Raw genomic sequence first — 16,488 nt, 5'->3', positions numbered from 1 at the left:
TGAAACAGTAGTTTGAAGTGATATTAATAGGTGCTCTATGGGACAAAAAGGTAGGTAAAAATAAGTTCAGAAAACGTTGCATATAATATTTCCCTCTTGTGGATTCACAAATATGCTAGGCTATGAAAAGTATCTGGCTGAAGGAAACCTATTTAACTGTACTGAACACAAAACACCTTTTTTCACAGCACAACTATTTTTTTTTTTTTTTTTTTTTTTTTTTTTTTTTTTTTTTTTTTTTTTTTTTTTGAGACGGAGTCTCGCTCTGTCACCCAGGCTGGAGTGCAGTGGCCAGATCTCAGCTCACTGCAAGCTCCGCCTCCTGGGTTCACGCCATTCTCCTGCCTCAGCCTCCCGAGTAGCTGGGACTACAGGCACCGCTACCTCGCCCGGCTAGTTTTTTGTATTTTTAGTAGAGACGGATTTCACCGTGTTAGCCAGGATGGTCTCCATCTCCTGACCTTGTGATCCGCCCGTCTCGGCCTCCCAAAGTGCTGGGATTACAGGCTTGAGCCACCGCGCCCGGCCCCACAACTATTAACATACTATGAGATAGCTTCTCCAGCTCACCAGTTTGGAAGTCTAGTCTAGAGGAATTTGGAAGTTCTTAATGGGAATAGAGTTTTTGTGTTTGAGTTTGAGGATAGGACTAAGATTACTGTCAAGATTTTGGAGATGAAAGATAAATGAGGCTTAGAATTATAGTTTTGTAAATTCAGCTAAGTGGAAACAAGAGGCAAAACTTGGAAAGGAAAATACAGATATCCAATTGTAATCCTGAACCCATTATTGAATTGCGTGTGGGACTTTCAGATAAGGCACAGTATTTCAGTACCTCAGATGTATACAGATACTGCACTAGACTTAGTATGATTCACAGTCATTGGGTAATGAAGGGTACAGGTAGTGTTTATAATTAGAAATCTAGAGTCATAACTTTGAGTGCCAGCGAGATGAAAATAGAAGACCCCAGACTCTCCTGTGATGGGTGTGGAGGTAGTGGTTGGGTGGGAGAGAGGCAGAAAGTGCATAGGGGAGCCAGTCAGAGACACAAGGAAGGGTCAGAGAAATAGATATAAAATTAGAATTGCACACCCAAGGTGGCCATATGTGCTAGATAAGAAAGGAATAGAAAGGAATATACATACATCAGAGAGCTCAGTTTCGTTTTCTTCCTTTTTAAGATTTTTTTATTTTTTTAATTTATTTTAGAGGAAGTCTTGTTCTGTCACCCATGCTGGAGTTCAGTGGTGTGATCTGAGCTCACTGCAGCCTCTCCCTCCCAGGTTCAAGCCATCCTTCCACCTCAGCCTCTCGTATAACTGGGATTGCAGGCGCCTGCCACCATGCCCAGCTAATTTTGGTATTTTAATAGAGACAGGGTTTCACCATGTTGGCCAGGCTGCTCTTGAACTCCTGGCCTCAGGTGATCTGCGTGCCTCAGCCTCCCAAAGTGCTGGGATTACAGGCGTGAGCCACCGCACCAGCCAGTTTCTCTATTTTATACATGAGAAAAATGAAACCAAGGGAGATAGAGCAGTTTGCTCAGGATTAAGTGCTAGCAGAGCAGAGTCAGAATTAGAATTTTGTCATTTCGTTATTGCTTCTTTCTACTCTAGAGATTTCAAAAAGGAAGAGATTGTTAATGATGATACTGAGGTATCTCCTCTCTTGGGATAAAGGAAATTTGCTGTCTCTGAAGGGACCTCTCAGGATAGGGATTGCATCTCTTAGTAGTTTACCATAGTAAAGAGTCTGAAACTTACAGACCCTGAAGCCTAGTATTTCTACAGCTATCTAATTTTTGTCTCAGGTTCATATTTACAGAGTTCATGAGCTTGATATAAAAATCAGAATGTCTATTAATTTACAGTTAAAAAAAAAAAAACTGCCTTGGGAAACAGACTCTCAGGTGTTGGCTAAGCACATTCTCTTCCCTGTAGATTTACCACATGGGAAACCACATTATAATTAGGAGGTTGCTTAGTGAGTATGTAGGCAGAACAAGTGGTATGTTTGGAATGTGTGATGGACTCAGGCTTTTCTTAACTTCTCAAAGACCGATTAGTTACCTCATCTGGCAATTGGGGGTAATAATATTAAATAGGGCATTGGGAAGAGTAGGTGAAAGGATCCATGTAGAGTATACTGTAAATTGCTAAACACAATGTCTGGCACAGGTGTCCTACTCTTAACTCTGGTAAGTAGTCAACATTTTAATCCCTCAGTTAGGATACAAATACTATAACCTCATTGTGAGCTTAGAAAACTCTTCCTTCTAAATACTGCTTGAATGAGAAAGGCCAGATTTTCTTTTCCTCTTCTGATGATTATCCTTTACCTGTGCTTTCATGGTTGACCAACCCATTTCTGACTGTTAAATGCTTTTTTTCTCGCATTGAGTTAAACTGACTCATTCGGTTGACCTAATGTCAGATCTTGAGTCCTGGGCTCCATTTTGCTCTTTTTAGGTTGCTCATTTTGAATGTTCTGCTCAATCCATTTTATTAGATTGAGCTCTGTGAAATTGCTGATATTCTACTGATTTTCATACATAAAAATGACAGTGTCATGTGGCTTAACCTAATATAATGTATAATTATTTTAAATTTTAATTCCTTTCAGATGATCCTAGCAGTTCCTATTCTAAGTCAGTTGATGAGGTCTGAGGTCCCCCCACCCCGCCCCCAACTTTTTTTTTAAATGTATAAGGCCTGAACTGTTATTCTTCTTTCCCTGTGATCAGGTTCCAAGAAGGTTCTTCTGTTGTATGTAGGCGTGTGTCTTTTGTGTAGTATATCATTTTTCCTTTTCTCTTTACATTTAGCTCAGATCAGCATTAACCAGGTGAATGATTACTTGTACTTCCTTAACTGATAGTTTACGTTGTGCATTTATTATTAATTTTTTTGAGTGTTAAGCCAAAGTTTGCTGCTCACTATACATTCTGTTTATGATATCCTAGGACATAAGCATTAATTTTAAAATCTTCACAGCTTTGGTAAGGATATCGTGGATTAGTACCAGGATTGGCAGATTTCTTCTGTTGTACCAGAATTTCAGTGTAATGCTGATAGATCAAAGTCAGAATGCCTGTTGGATACTTTGTTCAATATTTGCTCGATGGGATCTTTCATACTTCAAACCTCAGCATCTAGCAGTATACCCAGGTAATAAGCCTGCACTTTTTTCTCCCACTGGTGTGTCACACTACTTTTCTTTTTAAAGTCTGGTTTGGAGATCAGCAGTTATAAAATTATAGATATGTAATACATCCCTCTTGCTTTTTAATTTTTAAATACTATTTGATGTCATATATAAGGACATCACATTCATATATTGAACTGAATATTTTTGTTTATTTAACACATATATAGTGTGCCTTCTATATCACCAAGCTAACTTAAGCATTATATAATGTATGCAAAATAGGAGTTTATTAGAAACAAAATATTACTGTTAATTATTACCATAGTTATTACACTTAATAATATACACTATACAGTACATTGACTGTTTATTAAGTGCCAGGCACTAGCTCTAAGACATTGGGATGATTCTAAGATACTTCGTGTGGTAATTCATTTAATCTGCTCAAAAATTATGAGATGGGGGTGATATCCCTATTCTACAAATGAGGAAGCTGAAGCACTATGTAAATTGTTCAGGGTCACTCAGCTGGTACGAGAAAGTGCTGGGAGGAAATCTAAGAAGCTGTGGACCTCTCATCATCCTAGTTATGATTTTGTGTTAGGTCAGGCATCCTGTTGAGTGCTGAAAAAAATCTTTGCTTCTTTGGGATTGACAGTCTTTTTTGCTGGCACCTGAGATGGGCCTTGCTAAAGGACATCCGTTTGTCTTCAGTATCATTGCCACATGTTCTCCAGGTCAGTTAAGTTACCCTGTGTTGAGCAGTTTCTGTGGGCAAGGTACTGTTGCTGGAGTGGTCACTAGGAGATACAGAAATGAACAAGACCATCCTGCCCTCAGCTTACAGTTTAATCAGGAAGAAAGCTATGTACACAAGAAAATGCAGTACATACTGAATGTGTTAAAGAAGCTTAAAAAGGTTATAGAAGCATAGATATGTATTTTAATTCCATGCCATGGGGTCAGAGTAGAAGGAGCATTTTAATTGTTCCTTGAAGAAGTTAATAGAAAGGCAAAGAGAATCAGCTAGCGTTCATTAGGGAAAACTCTTTAGTATGACAGTAGGAGACTGTTACTTGGAACTTGTCCAAAGAGAGAAAAAAGAAGATGGGAAATCTAAGAGCTATATTGGAATAAATGAATGAGAGAAAGGATGCTGATTTGGGACATGACATTCATACTGAAGCTGTCAGTATCAGTACCTCCTCTGTTGATCTACTACATGTATGATCTGTTGAAAACCTCGTGAGAGGGGAAATGTTTGTAGGCTAGATGCTGTGCAGCTTCCATCACCATCTTGAAAGTAATCCCTCCTTATTATCTCCCTGGTTCATTCATTTTACCTTTTGCAGTTGGTAAGAATGGAAACATCTTCTCAAAAGATGGTGCAAATCTCTCTTTAGGCTTATAAAATAATTTCAATTGCCTGTATTAAAAAGTTACCAGAAAGAATTAGGAAGTCAGGAGCTTTTGACAAAAACTCTATGTTTTTTCTCCCTCAGTCCAAAAATAACCCAGAGTTTTGGTTATATTTCTTTTTTATGTGTGTGCTGGTTATCTTATTTTAGTTTTCTGTTAGGAGAGCTTGAGGATTTTAATAACATTAATCTTTTGCAATGTAAATTTTATTCTAATAAACAGTGACACAATCTGTTAGCCTCTGTAGGGGCTATAAAAGAACATGAGTTGTGACTACTGCTCTGCCCTCAGGAAGCTTAAGTTGTATTTGAGAAGATGAAGTTTTAAGAAAACCTCCAGAGGTACAAATAGGTAATGTGTTTTTACATGGTGGCAACTTTTTTCTGTGTTGCCTTCTTGTTTTCCTGTGTTCAGCTGTATTAAACTGTCATTCACACTGCAGTTTTTTAGCCCCTTCTCCAGCCCTGCACTACTCTGCTTTGATCGAGATACATCCTAGACAGTGAAGCTCTTCTTGAAGTCATGTACCTGGCTGACATTTTGTGTTCACCATATCTTTTGTGATGTTCTCTGCAACACTTAATTGTTTGTTTTGGCTATTCAGATTCTTTTTTGGTTCCATATGAATTTTAGAATGATTTTTTCTAATTCTGTGAAAAATGGCATTGGTAGTTTGATAGGAATAGCCCTGAATCTATAGATTGCTTTCGGCAGTATGGCCGTTTTAACCATACTGATTCTTCCAGTCCATGAGCATGGAATGTTTTTCCATGTGTTTGTATCATCTATGATTTCTTTTAGCAGTGTACAACACTTAATTGTACTTGCTAGTATGCTTGTCTTTCTCCCTCATTTAGACTGTAAACTCTCTGAAGACAGAGCCTTGGACATAGAGTTTACTCAGATACCTTTGGGACTGGTAAGAACTTTGGAGAACAACAACAGGTGTTGGGGGACAGTGATAAGTTTAATATTGGTGATTGCATTTGAAGTACAGCAAGATACTCAAATAGAAATGTCTGTTAACAGAACATCGCCTGGCACTTGATTAAGGTGGTAGATGTAGGCCGTAATATGGTATGAGTTGCCAAGAGGCCTGTGGAGAGATCCCTGGGTAATACCCTCATTTAAGGTGTGGTAAAGATTTTTAAAGGGGGTGAATGTGAGCAGAGGAGGATGAATTAAGAGACCTGTGAGAATAAGTAACTGATACAATGGACAGGAGGGAACAGTACTGTCAAATGACACAGAAGTATAGAGGAGGATGAGGATTGATAAAAAGTCTGAGATCATTAATAGATGATAGCTAATAGAAGCATTAATAGAAGATGGCTCTTCATAGTGAGCCATCTTAGTAGTGCGTGAACTGAAGAATGGATCCAGTTTGTCAGGGTCAAGGTGAGAGTGGTCCATTAGGAAGAAGCATTGCGAATAGACCTTTTTAAGAAGTGGGATAAAAGGAGGGGGGGAAGAAAGAATAGCCTTGATGGGTTATCAAAATCCAGGAGAGACTTTTTTTTTTTCTGTGGCGGGGAGGTGGACAGAGAAAAATGGTCTTTTATGTAATAGAATGTATCTGAATATTGGCTAGTCTAAGTGAGGAAACCAAGAGAAAGGCTTTGGATGGAAGTGGTGGTGGCTTGCAGTAGCAATCAAGGAAGCAAGGTCTTAGAGCAGACTTGAGGACCCTGGAAAGAGCTAGAGTAATTTAAGAAAGTCTTGGAATTGAAAGAGGAACATGACAGGAAGTTAGAGATGTGTCCGTGGATCATGTATGACTGAGAAAAAATTGTGATGGAACTAAGAACTCAATTTTTTTTTTTGAGACGGAGTCTCGCTCTGTTGCCGGGGCTGGAGTGCAGTGGCCGGGTCTCAGCTCACTGCAAGCTCCACCTCCCGGGTTCACGCCATTCTCCTGCCTCAGCCTCCCGAGTAGCTGGGACTACAGGCGCCCGCCACCTCGTCCGGCTAGTTTTTTGTATTTTTTAGTAGAGACGGGGTTTCACCGTGTTAGCCAGGATGGTCTCGATCTCCTGACCTCGTGATCCGCCCGTCTCGGCCTCCCAAAGTGCTGGGATTACAGGCTTGAGCCACCGCGCCCGGCCAAGAACTCAATTTTTAAACTTTTACCAACATTGCTCAGCCAGATGGTATGTCTATTCAGGGGTAGCTAATTAACCAGATGGGTGGTAGGAGGATAAAGAGCAAGTGAGACATAAGAGCCAAGCTGGAGTCGCTGACCATTAAGAAGTAAGCATTTTTAGGGAGGCAAGTGTTGATTAGAAAGGATCTTGACTACCTTTGAGCTTGTAGGTCGGAATGTATACACAAGGTTCAGTGAAGTGAAGAGAAATAAAGTGAGATAAGTTGTTCACTGGAGAGGAAATTTTGAAAATAGAACAATTCCAAGGGATGATAAGTTTTAATTGTGGCCCTCCCCTTGAATAGCAGGTAGAGAATACAGAGCAAAGTCTTAAATGAAGGTCAGGAATGTGTGAAACCAGAGAGTTTGAAGGATCATCATGTTGTGATGGAATGAGTTACAGTTCAGCACATCCCTGTTGCCCATGTTCTTTGCACTTTGGTGAGTTAACCATAAATAAATTCTTGTCTGATATCTTCTTAAAATAGAATTTACCTTAATTTTCAGCCAGATTGTTTAAATGTTTTGTAAAAGTGAGTATTGATTTACTGAACTGTTCTTAAATAATCACAGCTGGAAATTGCAAAAGATCATCGACTATCAAACTATATAAATAAAAAGAGATAAACAAATGGGAAAGTGCCTTCTTCCCTTAATTCTCTATTCAGTTGGTGAAGAACTGGAATAAATCTTACTGAAATCTAGAGTTTTTAATTAAGAAAACAGAAAGCTCATGTTAAATTTACAGATAAGAGTTATGCCTCTCAATATTGCCAACTTTATTTTTGTGAGCTCTTTTCAGTGACATAATGAGCATCCTGTTTCCTTAAGCATGTAAGTGTAGGTTCTTGTGAATTGACAGGATAGAAGCTCTTAAGAACTGAGTAGGCCGACAGAGCAGCTGGTGTGACATTCAAGTGTTCATGTTGCCTTCTAGCTCCTGAACAGAAGGAAAAATACAGTTTTAATTTAGAAATCTCTTCTTTGACTGTAACTGAAAATTTCAACACCAGCGAGACTGGAAAATGATAGAACATTTGGTTCTCATATTTAACTGGAGATATAGTATGTTCTTATATTTGGTAAACTGCACAGGATTATATAAAATTAACTTTATTTTTTGAGCTTTTCAAAAGCTTATTCTACTGGGAAACTTACTGTAAAGATGAAAGGTTTCTAAAATGCCTGAATAGAACAATAGAATAGGAGAAAACAAAGTAGTTTATTTTGTGGGATAGCAAGAGAAGGTAGGTATCTAAAGTTCTCTGGTAAACTTTTAAAAATTTAATACTTTTTAGGTGTTTAAAGTAATTTAACATATGTTCAGAATGTATCAATATGAGTCTCCACATTTTTAAAATAAATTATTTGCAGTGTTTATGTATATTTGTGTATTATAAGGCTTAAATGGAAAAATATTAGTATACTTGGTACTAAAAATCAAAACACAGAAATCTAAGTATCAACTCAAGTAATGTTTTTAGAAAGTAGTCTGCTTTCAGTTATCCATGCACATCAAGAATACCATAGGCTGGGTGTGGTGGCTCATCACATCTCTACTCCCAGCACTTTGGGAGGCCGAGGCGAGCGGATCATGAGATCAGGAGATCAAGACCATCCTGACCAACATGGTGAAACCCCGTCTCTACTAGAAATACAAAAATTAGCTGGGTGTGGTGGCTCATGCCTGTAATCCCAGCTACTCAGAAGGCTGAGGCACGAGAATCGCTTGAACCCAGGAGGCGGAGGTTGCTGTGAGCTGAGATTGTGCCACTGCACTCAAGCCTGGCGACAGAGCGAGACTGTCTCCAAAAAAAAAAAAAAAAAAAAAAAAAAAGCGTAATAAAGAACCATGAGTAATTTGCTTATATTTGTTTGAGGAAACTTTTGGATCAAGGTGACAATTCAGCAGTTTGTTCCCTAGTCAAGGTTGAGGCTACACTTACTGTCAGTAGTGGCTCTCCAGAGCAGTAGCATTAGCATCACTGTTATCTGAGAAGTTGTTAGACAGTCTCATGAAGTGTTCCATCAACTGAGTGAGGCTCAGCAATCTGTGTTTTCACAGGTGATTGAGGTGATTCTGGTGCATGCTGAAGTTTAAGAACCACTAATCTCTAGTGTGTTAACTGTTAAATTTGTTCTGGTTTTGGTAAATTCAGAGGGATTGTTTTTTGTTTTGTAAGTACAACCTTGCAAAATTAGACCAACCTCTCAAAAGACAGGTATCATAAACGTTTGGGATAAGATGATACCAACTGACTTGACCATAGACCAAACATGTCTATAGTTCAAGATACCTGTGTTTGAGATCATTCACATTAAAATTTTATCATATACTCTGCTTAATTAAGTACTCTGTTGGCATGAATGAATAATCTGTACTGAAAATGACAGCTATCAAAAGCCAAAATAATTATCTAACAGCCCCAGGGAGGGAGGCGAGTCACCTATTCTCCTTTGGGCTGGCATATTTCTTTATAGACTAAAGACTGTGGGAAACAGGAGCTGTGCTTGGGTGGTTTTTTTTTACACTTTCACTGAGCCAGACTGTTACAGTGTGGTTTCATCATTTTAATTGAATTGTGGAATTCTGAAATATGAGAGAAACAAAATAAATAGGCCCTGTAAATGCACATGCAAATAAATTATTATCAATAAACGAATCTCGTTTCCTCTTACTAAAAACAGATGAAAACAATTTTAAAGGCTGCTGTGCCATCCAACTCCTCCCTACTGACTCCTTTGACTCCTTTGAAAAAAGGGACAAACAGTGGAAAGTGAAAACAAGCAGCTAGAGATGACAGTATAGTGGGAATAAGAGTCAAACATCAGAGAAATGAAGGCAACAGAACATTTCAATAGTCAGAGAGTGGTTAACAGTAGCAAAGGTTGCTAGTAGGTTAGATTAGGGCTAAATGTGTCCATTAGATTTAAGAACACGAGGGGTCATTGGTCACCTGGGAGAGTAGTTTCAACGCAGCATAAAAGAGGAATCTAGATTTTAATAGGTTGATTTATGAGTGGGAGATAGTGTAGAAACAGCAAATTTTGGAGCGGATAATAGGTATGGAGTTAAGTGTTTTTTTCACCAAATGGTCTTTACTGGGTAAGATTGTTTTTATTATTATTTAGATCTACTTGCCAACTTTATTACCATGTTTATTTGACAGATTTTTATTTAGCATAGGTAACCCTAACAAATTATTTTTCAAATAAATGTATTATTTCTTTCAGGCTGTATGAAATATTATAATTCAGTATTATTTCTTTGCATACCCTGAAGAATCTAAGACCCTGGTTAAAAAACATTGCCATGTAGCAGGCGTGTAATTCATTTTAAAATCTGAAATATCCTTTAATTTATTCTGTTGTCTAAAATGATTTAAAGGAAAGCTATAATATATCTGGCATACCAAGATGGTTTGGAAACTCCTTGAATGCTGTGACTTTCTCTTAACTCATCTAACACCTAACGTATTCTTTTAAACAAAGTGTTAGGAAGTTTTGTTTAGCTCTGCTATTTAAATTGTGGTTGCTTCCATTGTAAAATCTGTTTTTCAAATTTATTTTAGCTTATGGTTCAAGAGTACCTTCTATGTTCCAGACAGTGCTGGAGTTAAAAATGAATGGCGGCCGGGCGCGGTGGCTCAAGCCTGTAATCCCAGCACTTTGGGAGGCCCATACGGGCGGATCACGAGGTCAGGAGATCGAGACCATCCTGGCGAACACGGTGAAACCCCGTCTCTACTAAAAAAATACAAAAAACTAGCCGGGCGAGGTGGCGGGTGCCGGTAGTCCCAGCTACTCGGGAGGCTGAGGCAGGAGAATGGCGTAAACCTGGGAGGCGGAGCTTGCAGAGCGAGACTCCGTCTCAAAAAAAAAAAAAAAAATGAATGGCACAGATTCTCCCTTGAGTTACAGTTCATTGGGAAAGACAGAGGTAAACAAATCATTGCAGCTGTGTGATAAAGGCTATAATAGAAGAACAAATTAATGCCTTCCTTATTCTAATCTAGTTGTTTCCCACCCTGAGAGATTTGCTAAAGTGTTCATGCCAAGTTTATAACTGACAGCAGCTGTAACTGCTGTAACTTGCCCTTTAAAGTACTGTACTTAGTCTCTGCCTCTGGAAGAGTCTACTAGATAAGTAAGTTACCTAGGGAAGTAGGACTAATTTTAGTCAACACAGACACAGCAATGGTATTTAGGAGTCCTTTGAAACTAATAAATCAGGCATTTTAAATAATGCGTATTTTCTGCTTTATCAGCTTTATAAAACTAAAATCTTGTTTGGTGAATTTACTCTTGTTTATATGTTATTCTTTACTCATCTAATATAAATTACTTTTCTAAACAAGCAGTATAGGCTTAATGATCTTTTATGTGAGTATGTATGTTTTCTTTAAGCCTCTTAAAAAGTGAAAGATGTGAGTTAAGAGTAAATTTAAATTTGAGTCATTCCTTGATTTCTTTAAAACATTTTAATGAAATAATTTGAATGTACCAAAACTTTGTAGAATAAACTCTCTACCATTCTTAATCTTGTAGTGTCTCTTTGATATGTGTAATAATAGACCATCTGCTCCTTTCACCGTGAGAGTGAGATATTACATGCAAGCACTTATACTTAAGTTTACAGTAAATTATCATGGTTGAAAGACTTCAAATTTTTAGGGTGTGAATTGGGTAAAAGGTTATTGTCTTTCTGCAGAAAGTGACTACATCAGAAGGTTGAAAGATCATAGTCTTTTTGGAAGACTGATTTGAGTAATAATAAAACTCCAATCTCGTGTTAAAAAAAAAAAAAGATCCTCATCTCTCTTGATAAGATATGGAGATCAAAGATGGATAAAGCATGGTTTTTTTGCCTTTAAATAACTTTTCGGTGTAATGGGCCATAAATTTAGGCTAAGTTATGTAGTATACTATCCAAACCTTCTATAGGACATTTACAGTGCTAAGTTTCAGATTGTCCACACTGATTGAGAATCACTGCGGCTATCTAGGAGGACTGGATGGGGTAGGGCTGGATTTTTTAACTCATGAGGTAGCTATCACTGTCAATAAAATGCCATAGCAACCACAGTGAGAAACAGCTATGTAGGCTAGTTATCGCTCTTGCTGTAACTATGTCTGTGTGTAAAGGAAGTGGAATTCATTTTATGTTAAAGAAAAAAACACAAAATAAAAAACACACAATGAAAATGGAGATCTCTTGAGTTCTTTTTTGAAAACCTGTAGTCCAAAATTATTTTTTAGTTCTTTGTCAGTCAAATGGTGCATCTAATGGTTAGGGTGTCAGTACCAGTTTTAAAGTACAGTGCCAGTTATTTCCCTGATAGTGGTAGCCTCCTTAAAACTTGTATATTGTTTATCCTGCGATTTTAATTGCAGCTATTTACCCTCATGTTTAATGATTTTGTGAGTATTTAATGCTTGCTTTATTTTATAAGTATCTTTATCCATTTTGGAAGTAGACCATTATGAGTGTTTGGTTTTAATGGCCATAAAATGAACTATTGGATTTGATCTCCAGCATCCCTTTAGCTGTTAAATTCTAGGATTCTTTACTTTGTGACCATGATTTAACAGAAAAGTCTTTTTAAAATAGTGTTTTATTTTGATTTTGATTTAGTAACTTTTAAAAAATGTATACTTGCTTGGTATCATATTAGTATATTTGGGTTCAGGGAATAAGCTCTAATTGTGTACAGTTTATGTCAAAGTTGATATTAATTTATGAGGTGGTACACATTGACTTCTAAACACCAAAGAACTAAAAATTTGAAACTTAAAACTTAATATTCTCATTAAATGAATGAAAATAAAGTGTCTTTATCTTTAGAAGATTTTTTTTAAAACCCTAAATCAATAATTTGTGTTCGTATAGAACCAGTCATGGATTAAGACCCTTTGTAAATACTAGTTTTGGATTTAAATACTTTACTGAGACATGTAGTAAAACTAATCAAAATTTGACTTAACATTTAAATTATTCCAGTATATCAAATCGTATACTGATTCTCTTTTCCTCTAGGTTTAAAAATCTTTTTTTTTTTTTTTTTTTGAGACGGAGTCTTGCTCTGTGGCCCAGGCTGGAGTGCAGTGGCGCGATCTCAGCTCACTGCAAGCTCCGCCTCCTGGGTTCACGCCATTCTCCTGCCTCAGCCTACCCCAAGTAGCTGGGACTACAAGCGCCCGCCACCAAGCCTGGCTAATTTTTTGTGTCTTTTAGTAGAGACGGGGTTTCACCATGTTAGCCAGGATGGTCTCGATATCCTGACATCATAATCCGCCCGCCTCGGCCTCCCAAAGTGCTGGGAGTACAGGCGTGAGCCACCGCGCCCGGCTGAGTCTGGATAACTTTCACACAACTTTTCCTTGATCTGTAAAGTGACCTTATGAAGGAAGGAATTGATTGAAATTATATTATTAACCAACCTGTCTCTTCATGAGCTCTACTAACTCCTAGGATATAATCATCCTTTTGTCTTTTTCTAAGGCCCTACCCATTCACAGTAAAGATTATATGTCAGTAAAAATCCACCTTGTTGTTCTTTTTGAATATTGTAACCATTTTTGCCCGACTCCAGTCTTCAGCTACGTGTGTGTGTGTGTGTGTGTGTGTGTGTGTGTGTGTGTGTGTGTGTGTGTTTTGTAATACCTCAAAGACTACCGACAGTAGTTTGTTCAGAGACAACCTTTATTCTGGGCTAAATTTTGTAAGCCAGGAGGCCTATATATGCTTTCTTTAAAATCTTCCTCCTCTTGCGCCTCAGCTTCCACTTAACGTTTTTTCTTACACTTTTCAAATAGAAGATAAAATTCTTTTAGAGAACAAAGAGAAGCAAAATAGATGTTCTGCTTTCTGTTATATATCAGTCCCAAAGAGTGTTTGTCTCACTTGATTGTCATGTTGTAGCTAACAAGTGAAAAGCAAAACTTTTTTATTGTCCTTAGTATTTTTGTCAATCAGCCAAGTAGAAGAATGGAAGAGTAGGTAAAGAAGAAAATAGTAAAAGGAGCTATAGATGATCTAGAAATAGACAACAACCTGCTGTATAATTTGCAGGATATTGGTAATTCAAATAGGTCCACTTTGGGAAAGTGGCTCATTTGCATTTGGTGCTTTTGTCTGGACTTCCTTTTCTTTAAACAGTGAGGGAATTGAGCATGATTAATAATCATGTGCTTATCAAAGCTCTGTGTCTTGCAAAGTAATAGAAAACTCAACCCTGGAAGGGCATTTATTGACAAATTACGGAAAAGATCAGTGATAGGACAAACTTTAGTCACTGATTGACCCAGGGGCTCAACTGATGTCCAGGATTGACAAGCACATGCTCACTCACTCACTCACTCTCTTTGCTCCACGTTGCTGTCTATTGGATCCATTTTCAGAGACTTTCCCCTTGTGGTATCAGATGCCCACAGTAGCTCTTCATGTGTCTCTCAGATTTAAGTTCAATTAGAATAAACAAGTATCTGCCCCAGAGTCACAGCAGAAGTGTTGTTACCACCCATTGGCTCTTGTTAGGTCACATGCACATTCCAGAACTGATGATCAGCATGACTGCTGGGGATATCTGGGAATGGGCATGGAACTCTGCTCAGACTCTGTTGAGCATTGGGGAAGCACAGATTCCTAAATGAAAAGTGAGGCTGTAGCTGAAAGATAGGGAAAGGGATGCTGAGGTGGCAAATAGCAAATACGACAGTGGTCCTTCAGTTCTGATTTATTGTATAAATGGGTACATTTGGTATTTCACGATTTTGTGACCTACGAAAACTTCCATTTTGACCTATTAAATGTGAAGATGTAAAGTGGAGGCTGTATAGTGGATATAAGTTCCAGTCTTAGCTATGTTACGTATCCCTGTTGTTGAGGAATCCAAAGGCATTCAATGAATAACATTCTTTTCTCCTGCTTGAATTCTGTGAAAAGACAAATTGGCACATAGGAATAAAAAAAAATCAGTTTTATTACTTATGAAAGCGGGAATGGATGACTTGGTTTTTGTGTGACAACAACAAGACTCTAGTATTGAACCCAGAGCTAAGTTATTATTTACCTCCACTCCAGTGGGCTTTTAAACCTTGGGGTCTGCCCCTAAGAATTCAAACTAGAATACATGAGTCCTACAGATATCTGGCTCCCCACAGAAGGCAGAGGTGAAGAAGCTACATATGTCTAGTTTCTCTAGGAAAATCTCTTACCAGGCAGGTCATTTCACATCCATGATGATTGATGGGGTAGCAGGACAGGAGTTGCTGAGGAAAATTCCTCTTTGTGGAAACCAGAGGACAGATGAACAAACATGCCCTCAACACACAGACTTATCTTAATTATTTTATTTGTTAAATAATAATCTGTTTTAAGGTTAGTGTGATGTTCAGGCCAGCAGACTCTGGATATAGAAACCTAAGGAGATTATCAAATAACCATCCTCTCCAGTTTTTCAAGTTGGATTATTATAATAATTGATGTGTACGTAGGAGGGAACTCACTTTGCCTAGGAGATGAGTAAAATTGGTAATAATTAGACAACCATAAGGATCTATGAAGTGGGAGGAAGCAGGCAATGCAAGAAAATGTCTTGCAGAATCTATAACTATCACATCTTTGCAAATTTAACCTAAGGCAAGCAAACTTTTCTCACCTAGCCATCCTCAATTCACTGATATGAATTCCAAGTTTTTAGCCCATTCTCCAGTTCAGTTGTTCTCACAAGTGTGCTCCCTAGACTGATAGCATCAACTTCACCCCAAAAATTGTTAGAAATGCAGATTATTGAGCCCCACCTTAATCTACCTGAATCTAAAAATGCTTGAGGTGTGGGGCCCAGCAATCTAACCAATTCTCCGGATGATTCTGATGTATGCGGAAGTATGAGGACCATATACCATGATTACAGACATCTTCATAACAGTTTCATAGCTGAAGATTTATTGCATTGACCATTCTAATCTTTTCTAGTTCTAATCATCAAACATTTAAAAAATATTTTTGATGCAGGTAGATTGCTTCAGGTGGAAAGAAGTTGAGTCTGTAAAATGGAGCAAGAGAGTCATGAGCAGTGGGGCTGCATTTTCATCTTGTAGGTTTAGATTTAGTGGCATGATGCCTATTTCAAAAACTAAATGTAGCAGCAGAATACTCAGGGCATTGTATGTGTGAGATATTAGAATGAGGAAGAACCAAGGGATTAGTGATTCTAATTTGCATAGAAGAACTTGAAGATCAGGAAGAAAGGGGGTTATATACAGAAGAGACTTTTCAAAGGTAGAATTAACTTAGTAACAGACTGAAGCCGGAAAGGATGGAATCAAAGATGATTTAAGATTCCTAGCTAAGCTGGTAAATAAAATGGTGGTGGTAGAGCTGTTAAATGAGTGAATGAGATGAGTCCATCGTTGGGCATGTTAACTTTGAGGTGGTTGTATGGAGAAGAAAGCTTATCTTTAGTCAGATTAGAATAATAGGAGGAGTTGAAAGTATGATGAAGAAATAAATGTAATGCATGTATTCATTCCTTAGACTTTTACTGAGTGTCTACCATGTGTCTGGTACAGTTTTAGGTTCTCAAGATGTAAAAATGGACAAACTGTACCCTCAGAACTAGTACTGTAGATGGAGGGAAAAAAATAACATATAAACAAATGAACAAGATAAATTTAGGTAATAAGACTGGGCAAGGAAAACAAAAGAGTAGAGAATTTCTTTAGATGGGGGGTCAAAGGAAGACCTGAGGTGGTGACATGTGACAAGTCATATA

At 37.9% G+C, this 16,488-nt stretch overlaps 1 protein-coding gene across 4 annotated transcripts in view; it reads left to right on the top strand.

The window, feature by feature from the left end:
* Positions 1-16,488, top strand: part of ATP2B1 (ATPase plasma membrane Ca2+ transporting 1) — a 118,134-nt gene that overhangs the window by 33,101 nt on the left and 68,545 nt on the right. Inside the window, exon 1 of one of the 4 annotated variants that reach the window (XM_030938408.1) lies at positions 6,998-7,153. The exons of the other annotated variants lie outside the window; for them this stretch is intronic. The gene's annotated coding sequence lies outside the window, so the exon portion shown is untranslated. Of the gene's footprint in view, positions 1-6,997; positions 7,154-16,488 lie in introns of those variants that run through there. 4 annotated transcript variants of the gene reach the window in all.

Source organism: Rhinopithecus roxellana, chromosome 10 (genome assembly GCF_007565055.1).
Source record: "Rhinopithecus roxellana isolate Shanxi Qingling chromosome 10, ASM756505v1, whole genome shotgun sequence".
Lineage (NCBI taxonomy): Eukaryota > Metazoa > Chordata > Mammalia > Primates > Cercopithecidae > Rhinopithecus > Rhinopithecus roxellana.
The sequence above is the reverse complement of the archived record's forward strand: the minus strand, read 5'-3'. Positions and strand labels throughout refer to the sequence as shown.